This window comes from Pinus tabuliformis, chromosome 3_2 (assembly GCF_031772625.1).
Source record: "Pinus tabuliformis cultivar Carrire ecotype Pingquan chromosome 3_2, CPIR1, whole genome shotgun sequence".
NCBI classification, from domain to species: domain Eukaryota; kingdom Viridiplantae; phylum Streptophyta; class Pinopsida; order Pinales; family Pinaceae; genus Pinus; species Pinus tabuliformis.
The window spans coordinates 868,469,609-868,484,645 of record NC_142302.1 but is presented as its reverse complement, the minus strand read 5'-3'; the positions used below and the strand labels follow the sequence as shown (position 1 = coordinate 868,484,645).

General features: G+C 34.2%; 2 pseudogenes; both read right to left on the bottom strand.

The window, feature by feature from the left end:
- Positions 1 to 298: 298 nt before the first annotated feature.
- Positions 299 to 1,116, bottom strand: LOC149183396 (replication factor C subunit 5 pseudogene; annotated as a pseudogene).
- Positions 1,117 to 6,327: 5,211 nt separating this feature from the next.
- LOC149183395 (replication factor C subunit 5 pseudogene) lies at positions 6,328 to 7,044 on the bottom strand (annotated as a pseudogene).
- Positions 7,045 to 15,037: the final 7,993 nt, after the last annotated feature.

The window sequence follows — 15,037 nt, the reverse complement described above, 5'->3', positions numbered from 1 at the left end:
ACTCTTATGGTGCACTTGAAATCCAGACTCCACAAATAATACAATATACATGTTTGATTTCCACATAGCCTAGCATTCTTCTACAATCCCAGCGATCCTGTGCGATCTCGTCCTTCCTATGCATGAAAAAAAATCTCCATTGTATAGCAGTAGTGTTGCCTCTAATTAACCGGATCGATTTTTATATGGTATATAAATTTAGGATCGTTTTTCAATATAAATTAATTACAATCAAAACAAGAGGACTTGTTTCCAATTGGGTTCGGGCTGGTGATTGGCTTCTAGAACTAATTGACCCTTACACACTGCTAGTAGAGGCACGTCGATTACAACTAGCTGAGCTTCGATGTTCTGCTATATTTCTCTCAACTCCTTTCCTCAACAGCCCAACATACACGTTCACCACAGTATTAAAGAGATATGCCTTCCCTTGTTTCTTCCATGGTGATCTAAAACATAAAAGAAGCCAAATGAAGTTCCAATTTTGCACTTTGCAATCCTTAAAGAAAAGAATTTCTCTCCTTAAGTCTATGTTAGATTGTTGAGCTATATGACCTGCAAATCCCAAAGGAAGTTGTAGTCCTTATTTGTTAGCAAAATATTCAAAAACTTCAACTATTTTCTCCTTTGAAGGTGAATTGACGTGATTATTCAGGCAACAGGATCTCACTGCTTCAAGTACTTTTGACACACTATCATAACATAAAACTATTTGGCATGCTCCACTATAGAATTACATTATGTGTCAAAGAGAGTGATGAGCCTCTTTAGAAAGGTTGTCAACTTTATTGAGAACAAGCACTCTGAAGCATTTATTCCCATTTACATCAATGGGCATACTCTTAGCCATTTCTTTGACACCTCTTAAACAAGATATTTATCTTGGAAACCTACATCACTAGGATTCAATTCCACATGATGATTACTTCATACTATTGTCAACTCCACATCAATGGTCCATTTACCAGCCTCAATATTCGATGGCTTATTTTCTACCTTCACGTTCTCAACCCTTAGACCAAATATCTCCTTAAGAAAAGCCATGATTAAAGTTTCATTTCTGGCACGAGATGGTCCATGGAATAGTAGATGAGGGCAGTGTTGCGTAGAAGCCATTTGGCTTCTACGATGACGTGGCATGGAGGCTTATCCAAACAACGTAAAGTATCTATTCAAAGCAATGTTGTGAGGAGCACACAAGATTACTTTTCTCATTTTATTTACCACCATGACTTTGGTGTTTTCCTCTTGCAAGATATTTCTTTTTCTTTGATTTTGACTTCAAGCATACACTGAAGAGTGTTACCCTGGCTAGTTATTGCATGTAAGTAACCTCTTGCCATGCGTAATTTTTGGTGAGATAGCCTAAGCTTCAAACCAGCTCGAGTCAACATTCACAAAAGCACATTCCTTTGACCAAACTTGGACTAGCATAGATTTTAGTGAATCATGTCTTTGGTCATGGACGTGCACCCTCCTCCATTCATTGGTTGATTACTTTGCACCATTTTCCTTGATCATTGTAGTTGTATACAACCATTCCATATTGTTGATGTTCTAAGCTCAGAGCCATGGATGCGCATTGTACTTGTATACTCATTTTGTAGCATTGGAATTAATACATAACCATTCTCATATTGCCAGAAATCAGGAAGCTAGCAATAGGAATTTCTTGCACTAACAACGAACATTAATGAACCAACATTCTCAGTCCAATCAATGTTTTCTTATAAAGAATCTCATAAGCATAAGATGTTCTTAACGGTATCATATGGTTGTTGTTGAAATTTTCCTAAGAGAGCGCAATCTTGCCATTAAATCGTTCGATGAATGAGATGGTGCAGTTATGTGGTTTTCCAATCTTTTTCATTGAATTTGTGTTTTTGCTTCTGTGAATCCGTACTCAAATATGTTTCTACTTCCATACTCAAATGCATTTTAAGAAGCATTCCTGCATTGTTGGTGCTAGACTTATTCAACTTCCACCAAGAAGACATATTATTAATGAAATTTACACACAAAACATTCTTCAAGAATAATTCATTAATTCAATAGATATTGTCTCTAAATTCCTCTAACTATCACCTTAATAAGATAATAATGATTAAAAACACTAGTCACAAGCATAGAATTATTTGATAAAAAATGTAAAAATATGGGCAAAAAGGCATCTCAACATCCCCCTACATAGATCTTCTTGCACATCCTCGTGCAAGCCAAACCTTTAGACTATAAAAATATGAAATAATGTGGGGGAAATGTTTGAATATCAAACTATGCTTCTGATAAATATCAACAAAAATTTCAGCAAGGATGAAGATGCCTATTATTTTAAAGCATTCATTAACCTGTAACATAACTATTACAATACCAGCTGAAACCATGTTACAATTCTAATTGAAGTATCAATTGTAGTAATGTAACAGAATCAGGTACAAAAAGTAGACATTATGGAGAAAAAGTATTGCACATACCTCTTATCTTGCCCCAAATGAACTCTTGGTTTTGTTTTTGTCAAGAGTCCTATGATAAAAATCAACTTTTGCTGAAAAAAGTGCAATTTTCAAGAAGAATATCACAAGATTTATGCACCTATTATAACAATACTGTACCTAAGTCATGTATCATGCATTTAGAGGTAACTACAATCAATACACAGTGCTCCCAATCAACACCTTGTGAGTAGTCATCACTGAGTAACTCATCACTCTAATTAGCATGAAAATTAAAGTGAGTTATGATACGAAAAAAGGGAGATAAAAATTGAGCTTTATGACACTTTCTTGGACCAATCAGCAACCTCTTTTTTGAACATTCTAAATTTTATTGTAATATAGATGCAAAACTGAATTTCTCCTTAATCAGTACAAAGAATTACCTTCACTAAGGGTACCACTTCATTAAATATTCTTGAGTTTTGAAAGATAGAACTCAAAACATCATATCTAAATCATCTTAAAACCATTGTCCAAGAATTAAAATGATGAGCTTCATGGAAAGAGAAGGATAACCAAGCAAATCATAGTATATGATCAACTTTAATACCATAGACATGGCCCTACTACCTGTAGGTGTCCATAACCTCATCAGGGATTTCTTTTAACCTAGTGAAATGTCATTGCCCCACTTATTAGATATAGATTCACAGTTAGATTATTTTACTTTTAGATGAAGGCCATTGTCTTGGCTTGGTAACTAGCTGATGGTAGTGCCACTCACAAAAAGTAACATGGATGAAGAGGCCGACTCGTGATGAGACCTCATGTCTTCCAGCTTTTCGATTGAAATCCATTACTCTGGCTTAGTGACCAGAAGCAGTAATGTCATGCATGTTAGGTCTTATGATCGTGGTAGGTCGGATCATCACAAGACCTCCTATCCTTCCCTAAATCATTTATAAACTTTGATTATGATTAACCTTTAGAGGTTACTAAATAAGTGGGGAGACAGATCTACTCCATAAGAGAAGAGGATGGCATGACAAATTTTTAATGACTAACCATTACTAGCTAGTTCCTCTACCCTAAGGACATATTAAAAATATCCCAGATAATGACTAAAACATTCTTTGAGTTAATAATGCTAGTGTTTTCATCAACAACTTATTATTATCTTTTATGAGAGTGGTCCACCATAGGGGGCTCTCCAGTAGTACCTTCTAAGTGAAACTGAAAATATATATCTCAGACGAAAAATTATTGGAGTGATTAATCATGCTTACTTTTGCAAAAATCATGAGGTATTAGAGTTAATCATACTCAACAATATTTGTCACAGATGTGTTTCAACAACTAATGTGGATCAAAAGCAGTTTCAGTTGCTATACTTTGAAAATCAAAAAGCTAATAGCATTATTATAACAACTTTATTAATTTATTCTCCTACCCTACTCTACCCTAAAAAGAAGAAGAATCCTTTTTAAGTATAGGAGTACTTCCAATACATCCATATGCGCAAAAGAAGGAAAATTATACTCATGTTCAAATTTGAAAGTATATATGAGAAAATAACAAAACATGAGCTACTAGTTGCACTAACTGATGTGATGCTACCAATTTTTGAATGATAAAGGAGGAGTAGATACTGACATTCATTTGGAACCAGGATTCTATGGGATCCATATACTCTTTTTTACTTGATTCATTGGCAACATCCAACACATCATGCAAATCCTCCACATTTCTTTGTATATCCTCTAAAGTGAAGGACAGATCAGATATATGTTTTTCTTCTAATGGATTATCCTCATCATGCATGATCTAGAGCTTCTTAAACTCCTTAGGAAGATCTTCCAGATTGTCATGAATCTTCTCTTCCATAGGAATAGAACTTTCTCTCATTGACACAAAAATGTGATCTTTCTGTGAAGCAGATACCCTAGCTTCTGCTAAAATTTTATATAAATCTTGGAATCGCATCACACTTCCTCACATTTTCTTGCTAGCTGGAAAACCTGATTAGCACCCACCTAGAAATCTTCATTTATTCGAGAAACCAAACTTTGGAGTGACCCAAACAAAAGTCAAAAAAATGCGTGGCTCTTCACTCATGTCTTTTCTTCATCTCCACCCTTTACTTGCCCTACGATGGTAAAAGTAAAAAAACAAATCAACAAATCTCAATTGTAGTAAAGAAAACAACTACACGTGCAGTAAAGAAAATCACTCATTTGCATTAAAGAAAATATGTCCTGTGAGCTTTCTGGCAATACTTTCTAGTATGCTTCAGTAAGCAAGGGGAATCTCATTAATCTAAAAATTCAATTACAAAGAAAATCATAACAAATCATGAGGCCTTATCCTACAACGCCTCACTGGCAACAGCGCCAAAATGTTGGGAGGTATAAATGCTAGATTTACACCCACATTTAAATTGTCAATCTGGGGTTGTAAGACTTAGAGACATAGCACAATATATCCCAGAATATGACCTCAGGGATTTGTAAGAACAAAACAATTCGAAAAGGAAATCATTCTAGAAAAGATATTCCAAAGTAAACATACTGCAAAAAATAAAGAATGCAAATCTTCTTAAAAGACTACAACTACGTTACAAATATGAAAGCATGAAACAAATTCAATTTCAACTATTTTAAAATCTGTACTTAAAATGCTTCTTCCGAATGATGCAAGTACTATTGCTGGAAAGAAATCATAAGTGTATGGAAATATTCAATCCATAATTTAAAATCATCGAATGAGGATATCTTCAAGAGTGTTGTTGGACACTTTAATTATGTTAAAAATGTACTCAAAGTAATCTTGATATTTGAGTAAATGTTGTTTTCTTAAAACACCAAGATAAATTCCATGTAATGATTGCTTATAAGTGCCAAACAATATGAATGGTGAATCAAATGAAATACTTATTACTCTTATACTATTTTTTTGTCCCTGTCTTGAATCCCTACAGACTAAAAATATGTTTTGTTATATAATAAAGAGAACATGGCAATTAGTGAAAATGAGAAAGAATCACTTGTTAAGTTTACTCTATTTTTAATCTAATTACTCGAACATAAATAAATCCTAAAATGACATTGGCATTAAATTTATCAAACCTATGCAATTAAGAAATCATGAAATGGCAAAGCAAAGTTTAAATCACAGTACACAATTCAAGAAATAAAACGTAGTCAAATGAATTACACAAGCATGTAATTAAATCACAATAACAAGAAATAAAAAGAAGTGAAATAAATAAATCCCAAGAAATTTAGCTAACGAACTCGATGATGGGCCTGAACAACCAACTCAATCTCACTGTAAGAATCAAATCAACAACCCATCTCAGAAATTCGAATTAGCCGAGAAAATATAAATTAATTGCACAATCATATTTCTATTGAAACCAAATTACATGAATTGTAGATAATTAAATGCTCGGCTCCTGTGCTCCCCTCCAGGGATCATTCCACTGGGCTTAGATTCCTTTTATGGCGCAATTGAAATACAGACTCTGCAAATAATACAATTTACAGGTTTGATTTCCATGTAGCCTAGTGTTCTTACGTAATCCCACGATCTTGTGTGATCCAGTCCTTCCTATGTGTGAACAAAAATCTTCATTTTATAGTAGCATTGTTGCCTATAATTAACCAGATTGATTGTTATATGGCATATAAATTTAGGATCGTATGTTAATATACATTAATTACAATTAAAACAAGAGGGTTTGTTTCCAATTGAGTTCGGGCAGGTGATTGGCTTCTAGAAATAATTGACCGTTACACACTGCTGGTAGAGGCACATCGATTAAAGCTGGCTGAGCTTCGTTGGTCTGCTATATTTGTCACAACCCCTTTCCCCAATAGCCAAGCAGACACGTTCAACATAGTATTAAATACATATTCCTTCCCTTGTTTTTTCCATGGTGATCTAAAACATAAAAGAAGCCAAATGAAGTTCCAATGTTGCACTTGCAAGCCTTAAAGCAAAGAATTTCTCTCCTTAAGTCTCTGTTCGATTGTTGATCTATACGACCTGTGAATCCCAAAGGAAGTTGTAGTCCTTATTTCTTAGCAATATATTCAAATGCTTCAACTATTTTCTCCCTTGAAGGTCAACTGACGCGAATATTCGGGAAACGAGATCTCACTGCTTCAAGTACTTTCGACACACTATCACAATGTAAAACTATTTGACATGCTCCATTGTAGACTTCCATTGTGTGTCAGAGAGATTGATGGGCCTCTTTAGAAATATTATCAACTTTATTGAGAACAAGCACTTTGAAGCATTTATTCCAATTTACATCAATGGGCCCACCCTTAGCCATTTCTTTGATAATCTCCTAAACAACATATTTATCTTGGAAACCTACATTACTAGGATTCAATTCCACGTCATGATTAATTGATGCTATTCTCAACTCCACACCAATGGTACTTGCACTAGCCTCAATCTTCGATGACTTATTTTCTACCTACACCTTCTCAACCCCTAGACCAAATATCTCATTAAGCAAGGCCATGATTAAAGTTTCCTTTCCGGCACTAGATGGTCCATAGAATACTAAATGAGGGCAATCCTGCTTAGAAACCATTTGGCTTCTACGACAACATGGCATGGACACTTATCTAAACACTGTGAAGTATCTATTCAAACCAGTGTTGTGAGGAACAACAAGATCAGTTTTCTAATTTTATTTACTACCATGACTTTGGTGTTTTCCTCTTGCAAGATCTTTCTTTTTGTTTTCTTTTGACTTTAAGCATACATTGAAGAGTGTTACCCTGGCCGGTCACCACATGCAAGTAACCTCTCGCCATACGTAATTGTTGGTGAGATAGTTGAAGCTTCAAACCAGTTCGAGTCATCATCCACAAAGCACATTCCTCCGACCAAACTTGAACTAGCATAGATTTTACTGAATCATGTCTTTGGTCATGGACGTGCACCCTCCTCCATTCATTGGTTGATGACTTTGCACCATTTTCGTTGATCATTCTAGTTTTATACAAGCATTCCATATTGTTGATGTTCCAAGCTCAAAGCCATGGATGCGCATTGTACTTGTATAATCATTTTGTAGCATTGGACTGCATACATAACCATTCTCATATTGCCAAAAATTGGGAAGCTAGCAATAGCCATTTCTTGCACAAACAATGAACATTAATGAACCAGAATTCTCAGTCTAATCAATGTTTCTTTATGAAGAATCTCATAAGCATAAGATGTTCTTAATGGTATCTTGTGGTTGTTGTGGAAATTTTCCCGAGAGAGTGAAATCTTGCCATGAAATGGGCCGTTGAATGAGATAGTGCAGGTATGTGGTTTTTCAATTTTTGTCATTGAATTCATGATGTTGCTTCTGTGAATCCGTACTCAAATTTGTTTCTTCTTCTGTACTGAAATGCATTTTAAGAAGTGTTCGTGCACTGCTGGTGCTAGACTTATTCATCTTCTACCAAGAACACATATTATTAATGAAATTTACACATAAAACATTATTCAAGAAGAATTTATTAATTTAATAGATATTGTCTCTAAATGCCTCTAACTATCAGCTTGATAAGGTAATAATGATTAGAAACGCTAGTCACAAGCATAGAACTATTTGATAAAAACTGTAAAAATATGGGAAAAAGATAGGTCAACACTCTCCTCTCGAAAAATTGCCCAATTTCAAAAATACAATTTGTTGAATTGGATTTTAGATGAGGGATATATCACTGATTTAAAATCATCTATTTTTTCAGAACTTTTGTGATGGCAGGAGAATTGTCGCGCAAATCCAAGTTTCCACAATGTCTATATAGGGCTTCCAATTCCATCAGAAGATGTAGAATAGTCATTATATTTCTAGAAATAGGTTATGATAACTATTCTAAGATATATTGACCGACTTATTCCCATTTTAAATTAGTTTTTATATCTAGAGCAGCATTCAGAGCATGTTCCCTCACACCTCGCTTTAGTAGGCACCTCCTTCACAGTCATCATTTTTAGCATAACAACATTCAACTTGGGTGCTTTGGAGACATTACCTCCCACCACAGGTTATGTAGGCACCTCCTACTTCATGAGCAGTAAAAATCACGATTATGGGTCAATCGCACAAAATGTTTGTCATCGAAGTCCATTTGTTAGGACGCACACTGTTAGTATCACAATTGGTCACAAACTTTACGCGATATATCTATCCTTGGATCTTCGTTTCTCATGGTTATGGGTCATCGACAAACCCACACTTCATTGAAGTCCATTTTCTAGGTCACACATTATCAGTATCGTACTCGGTCACAAGATTTACATGGCATCTCTATCCTTGGATATTAGTCCATAATGGTTATGGGTTAACCACACAAAACCTTTCTCTTTAGTGCCTCTTCATATTCAAAACAATCTTCTCAGGAGGGAACTTCATGCAATGGGGGGAATTTCTTCTTTCAGAGGGAGGAATGATCTAAATAGAAAGTGGCATCTATCCATGGTATTCATTCACCCGTGGTATTCGTCCACAGATAGAAACTACCCATGGTGTTGTAAGTGGCATCCACCCATAATATTGTATGTAGCATTAACCCATGGTATTCATTCAATCATGGTATTTACCCACCCATGGAATTTACCTGTGGTATTGTAACTAAAAAGCGACTATAAGTAACAAGTCACATTTTGTAAAAGAAGACATTGTCCGCCATAACGTAGATTTTACAGTTATTCCTTGTTTTAACAATAAAAAAATGGTTTTGTTTACTAAGTGTTCTCCACTTTTCTTCCCGCATTTTATTTTTTTAGATGTTGGGGCCTACCCCACCAAGATCCATTTCAATTTTTTAGAATTTGGGGGCCTCCCCCGTAGATCCGAATCACAAGAACTAGAGCTGCAACCAAGAGATTACCTATAGTTTTTCCATCATCACTAATTCAAGTCATGGAATCAGAGAGAACACAAAGAGAAGTGGAAATTTATGAGAAGTACCAAAAAATTATGAAGTTACAAGATCAGTTGGAAAAGGCCCATGTGACAATAGCTTACTTATAGCAAGAGAATACAAATCTTAGGCGTAACGTGTCTCGAAATAGTACCCAGAAGAAATGAGCCACCAAAAAAATCATTGGCACATCTTAACAAAGGAAAAGGTAAAATGGTTTCTGATGTTGAGGAGATAAAGGAGATAGTGGATCATTCTAGAAGACCTAAGACTAGGTCTCTTTCTAAGATACATATGAAAGAAAAGGAGATGTTCAGGCTTTGGTTTTTTATGAACAAAAGGACTATGAGAAACTAGTGGAACAATTTGAAGGGATACAATATCAAGTGGATCAACTTGCAGAGAAAGATCACAGGGAAAAGTGGGTGTTGTTTAAAGAGGAAGAGGTTTTTTACAAGTAGTTAACAAAGAAAATTATAAACTAAAGTTGAAGTTTCCTCTGCATAGGCAAGTAAATAATTTATATGTAGAAGAATTGGTGCTCAAGAGAAGACTCTGGTTGGTGAAAAGAAAGCTCACTAAAGTCAAAGAGGCTGGAAGGAAGAGGAAGAAAGGTAAACTATAATTACTTGCAGAGGCTAGTTCTAAGGTGGAGTTCCATGAGGGAACCTGTGGCCAGTTTTGAAACGTTGTTTTTGGTTTGGGAGATCAAAAGGTAAAGTTTTGATGGCAGTTGTAAACTCACAGCGAAGGGCATGTTCCGCTTTCCATGTACAAATTTTGACAAGTTTGGTAGAATGAAGTTCAAGGGTTTTTATATCATAACAAGGTTCTGTAAATATTCCAACACTCATCTTGGTGTTCCTAACATCTCGTATTAAATAAAAGTCACTATGTGTTTCAGTTTTGGAGGCAGTGTGAAAACATACCAGCATGTGACAAAAATGGAGTACAAGTAAAAAAGGCATCTACAAGTATTTTGAATTCGTTTCATGAGGAATAGCACCATAATAGGGACATTTGGAGCATACCATATGCTTCTTTTTGATAGACAATGGCCGCAATCGTACAAATCATGGAAACCACCTCAATGCAGTGTGAATTTGAACAATCAACTCTTATGAGTTCAAATTTCAAATTTTTGAACTTTAGTAGTGGTTTAATGTTATGAAAATAAGTGGAAATTTTATTTTAGAGGTTTTTCTAAATGATTATTGGATGATATTTCAAATTAATGATGTTTAATGCTTGTATTGGGTATTAGGAAAATTGTTCTTGTTTTCCAATAATGAAATAAATTTTGAATGTATTGGGTTGAAAGTTGGTTTTGGTCAATGAATTCAACCACCTGTACTAGGATATGAAGTCTCTGATGTTGTATAAAGATATGAAAAAGAATAGTAAGTAGGCGTTTGCGATTGGAGGATAACATTTTGTGCATTGTATTTTTGAAGACTTTTTCCACTAAATGAATGAAAATGCAGTGGAGAAAATTGCAGGGATTCATGAGTGAGAAAATTGGTGGTTTTGTGCTCTTTTATGTACATCTTCTTGCTTGGAAAATCAAATGATTAATTCATAACTCAGCCTAAATGAATGCTCGTTTTTTTTAGAGTTCTAAGTTATCAATGTTTTCAGCTAAAACAACGCTTTAGAACCCATCCATGTTTTGATTCTCTAATGTGTTAGATTTTCACATTTTTCTACATTCACCTCCTTCATAAATTCAATTTAAACCTACCACCAAAACTGGTTACCTTTCCCTTGTGAAATAACCCTCTCTTTTCCATCATCTCACTAGACATAATCAATTTTGTGATGACTCCATCCTCAATAGATCTGCGACTTTTCTCATCAACATACCTTTAAAAAATCAAACTTTGTTGAGCCTATTACCTAGCCTAGTATCCTATTAGTTAAGTGACCTAAATAAGATTCATTTCTCAGCCTAGGGAAATCACAAAATGATAACACTATCCACCTAATAATTATTGATAATTAAATTAAAGTTCTAAAACTCTTTTCCAAAGTAAACATACTTATTAGTATAACATTTTTTTTAACCACTGGAATTATATATATAGATATAGATATTACTATGATCATTTTTCATATAATTATTAATTATTTAAATATTGACATACACTTCATACTTCATAGTTATGATGATAACAAAACTAATGTTAAAATTAAAAACCAAAGCTTAGCTTATATATATAAGCATCGTTACTAAATACGGTGAGCCCAACAATGATTTGGTTAATTTTCAATTGGCGTTAGGTATTAGTATGCAATTGATGATTGTATTGGTCGCATAATAATTCTTGGATTTTAAAAATTAAATAATAATTAAATATGTTACTTTTAATATTAATAATACAATTAAAAAAAAAAACCATGCTATAGTTATTAATGAAAACAATTATCTTAAATATTAATTATGAAATCTCTAATTTATTTATGGTATTTACTAGTATATGTAGTTATATACTATTAATTGTGTCCAGAGTTGCTGTCCAGTTTAATATGGAATAAAAATAATAATAATAAAATAATCAAAATAAATAATTATAGTCATTAATTATTAATAATTTATATTTTAACTATAGATTTACTAAAGTTTAAAGAAGGATCAAACTTCTATCAGTCTAATTTTTTTTTCAAATTTTGAATTCAAAAAGAAATTTGAAATTTGCATATTCAGAGATTTGATCCCTCTAGTTGTTTGATAAATCAAAAATTAAAATAAATATAGGGATATTAATCTTTAAATTTGTATTTTTAACCTAAAACAATTGTAAATCTAAAACTGGACATGAAAATGTAATATTGTAAAAAAAATAGTCAATGAACAAACATTTATAGAGGTTATTTTTTTGGTATAAAATATAATAATTTTATATTACAATATAATATAATGATAAGGTGGTTACTTGTTTTGTATAATAATTTAATAATTTATAACAATTATCTATAGTGTTAAAATTGTGTAGATGTCATTTTTTTTTTAAGGTGGATAAACCTTTTTTCAAGATTTTTTAGTGGATAAAGCTTATTATGAAGACGTAAATTTTCTTTTTTATTAAATATTTTCTGATAATGCTAATTTTTTTTAATGATAAAATTCAATTGTTATCGATGATGAAGAGGTTGAATTTCACTTTCTCCTTATGAAATTTTTTGGGAGATATTTAATGTTAATCATAATGAGGGATATATTTCCACTTTTATTGGATATCCTCTTCAAATATTTAATTTAATTTTTTGATTTAATATCCTAACGGTAAGTTAATTATCCATCAACAATAAAATGATCGGTAGTTTTTCACTTTTATAAAATATTTTTCGATTTTAAGTTGCTAAGTTATATATATATAGCTTTTCTTTTTCTTCTTTTCTGTCTCTTAAGGGAGAGAAATTGGCCTCTTTCGTTTGAAGGTAACAGTTAGGTTTTTATAGGGCCAACTCATAATTATCCTAATTTAAGAGTATGTTTCTCGAGCTTTAATCTATTGCAATAATGTTCATAAGGCATCAACAGTCAACATGTCTTTTATTGAAATTTGAATTTAGAGAGGAAGATTATTGGACCAACTACAAAATATTTACCCTAATTAACATAAATAAAATATTTTTTAAAAGCATATTTTAAATGTGGAAGGAATTACACATCTCCTTAATTTTGAGTAACAAAAAATATTTTAATTATAATAATTTATCATTTTCATTTTTCATGATAATGTTGAAAGTAATACTTTCATGTCATGTGTAGTTGTTGTCATTATGAGTAAAGAGGAGTGAATCTAGATATTAGTGTTTCCTATGTATGAGTTGTAATAGCTATTTATATGTGTCCTCGTAATCTATCTACTACAAATATATAACAATGGAGATGAATAAAATACAGTGACTGTGATTTGTGTTGTATCTGGAATGGTTATCTCATCTCATCTCACTAATTTTCTAGCATTGTATCAGAAATAGATATGGCTTGATTCCCTTAGAAAAAGGCGGGAAGATGTGATAAAGCCTTGAATGTTATTGTTCTATACATAAATAGATTAATATAGGTATGTGACAGTTGATTTATGTTGTGAGCACTATTTCTCCCTGTTTAGATATGTGTGTGTGGGGTTTTGTAGATATGTATACAATAAATAGTCAACATTTCTCTCTCTCCCTGCAAGCCTTCCATCAGAGTCGAACCACTTGTATTGGTCTGAATTATTCCCTGAGGGGTAAATTTGAGGAGTTTATAAGGGAGTCTATTGAAGCAGTGTACGTCAGGCTTATCAGGAGACTGCATTATTATATAATGCTTGGACCATTGCATGCTAATGAATATCCATGTGCCCCTCGCTCTGTGAGGTCGTATTACGAAGAAAATTGAAAGAGCGTGGACAATGTTGGCAACTATTCTGGATTATGTTGATCTACTGAAATATCGTGAATGATGCGACCCTTTTGGTCGTGATTCTATAGGGTAGAAAACTAATGAAGCTAAATCTAGCTTCAGGCTTTTAAGTTTGAGTGTGATGGTGCATCTTCAATATATCATGAATGGATGGCTACAGAGGAGCAATAATTGTTCATGTGATGTGATGGCTTTTATGTGCAATGAGCTTTACATCGATCATGAGATCTACAGCTGTACAGGATCAACAATTGTAGTGACAACTGTCCTCAGGTAGTGCTAGTGGATCTCGAATCTAAATGTCACACCCCTACACCTGTGGTAGTCTTTCAACTGCTTATAGCGAGGTGCGGCACTACCAACCATTTTCTTTTCACCAATACTTACGATTGTAGACTACGCCTTAACATTCCATACTTAGTTTTATTTTCGTTACCAAGTATTATTATGTGTTCCTTTATACCAATGAATACCCATACACATTCATTATCAACATCATTAAACAAGAGAAATGCACAATAGTATAAAGGGTGGGGCAACTCCCTGCAATATGAATCTGCCCGAATATCAATATATGTATAATTTTCAACTTTTACAAAGTGTAGACTAAATCCTTAGGAAACCCCAAATTATACTTAGCCAAATTTTCAACTTTGGAAAACTCGGTTGCCCAGCTCGTCGGCACCTCTGCACGGTCACCACACGACTCACCAACCCATCGTTCACCTTGTCGCACGTCTTCGCCGGTTTGCTCTTCGTTTGGTCGCAAACACCGAAACCATGTACACCTGCCCACACGCAGTCCCACTTGCCAACTCTTGACAAATGCCCAAATCGTGTGAACAACGCATAATACCACTTGCCCAACTCTACGACATCCAGTTCCAACCTTCGTTCACCTTCGTGCACACTTGCACGATGGGCGAGCGCTCACCCGAGCCACCAAGACACCCACGCCAAGACTTAGCACAAACGGACGCCACACATTCACCGTGCACGCCTCATCCGACCACCGGGCGCACTTTGCCTGCACCTTCGCCCAACACCAAGTGCAATGTTCTATCGTGCGACTAGCCCAAGGAGGGGCACATGAGAACTGCACCTCCTCCTTCTCCAAATACACACTAGAACCTGCGCACTACTCACTTGTGCGAAGTCTTCATGATCGAATGATTTTCGATGTTTGAAATGCTCCAACGCATTTGAAAATATCAACCATAATGTGTGGGTGGGTTGCCCAG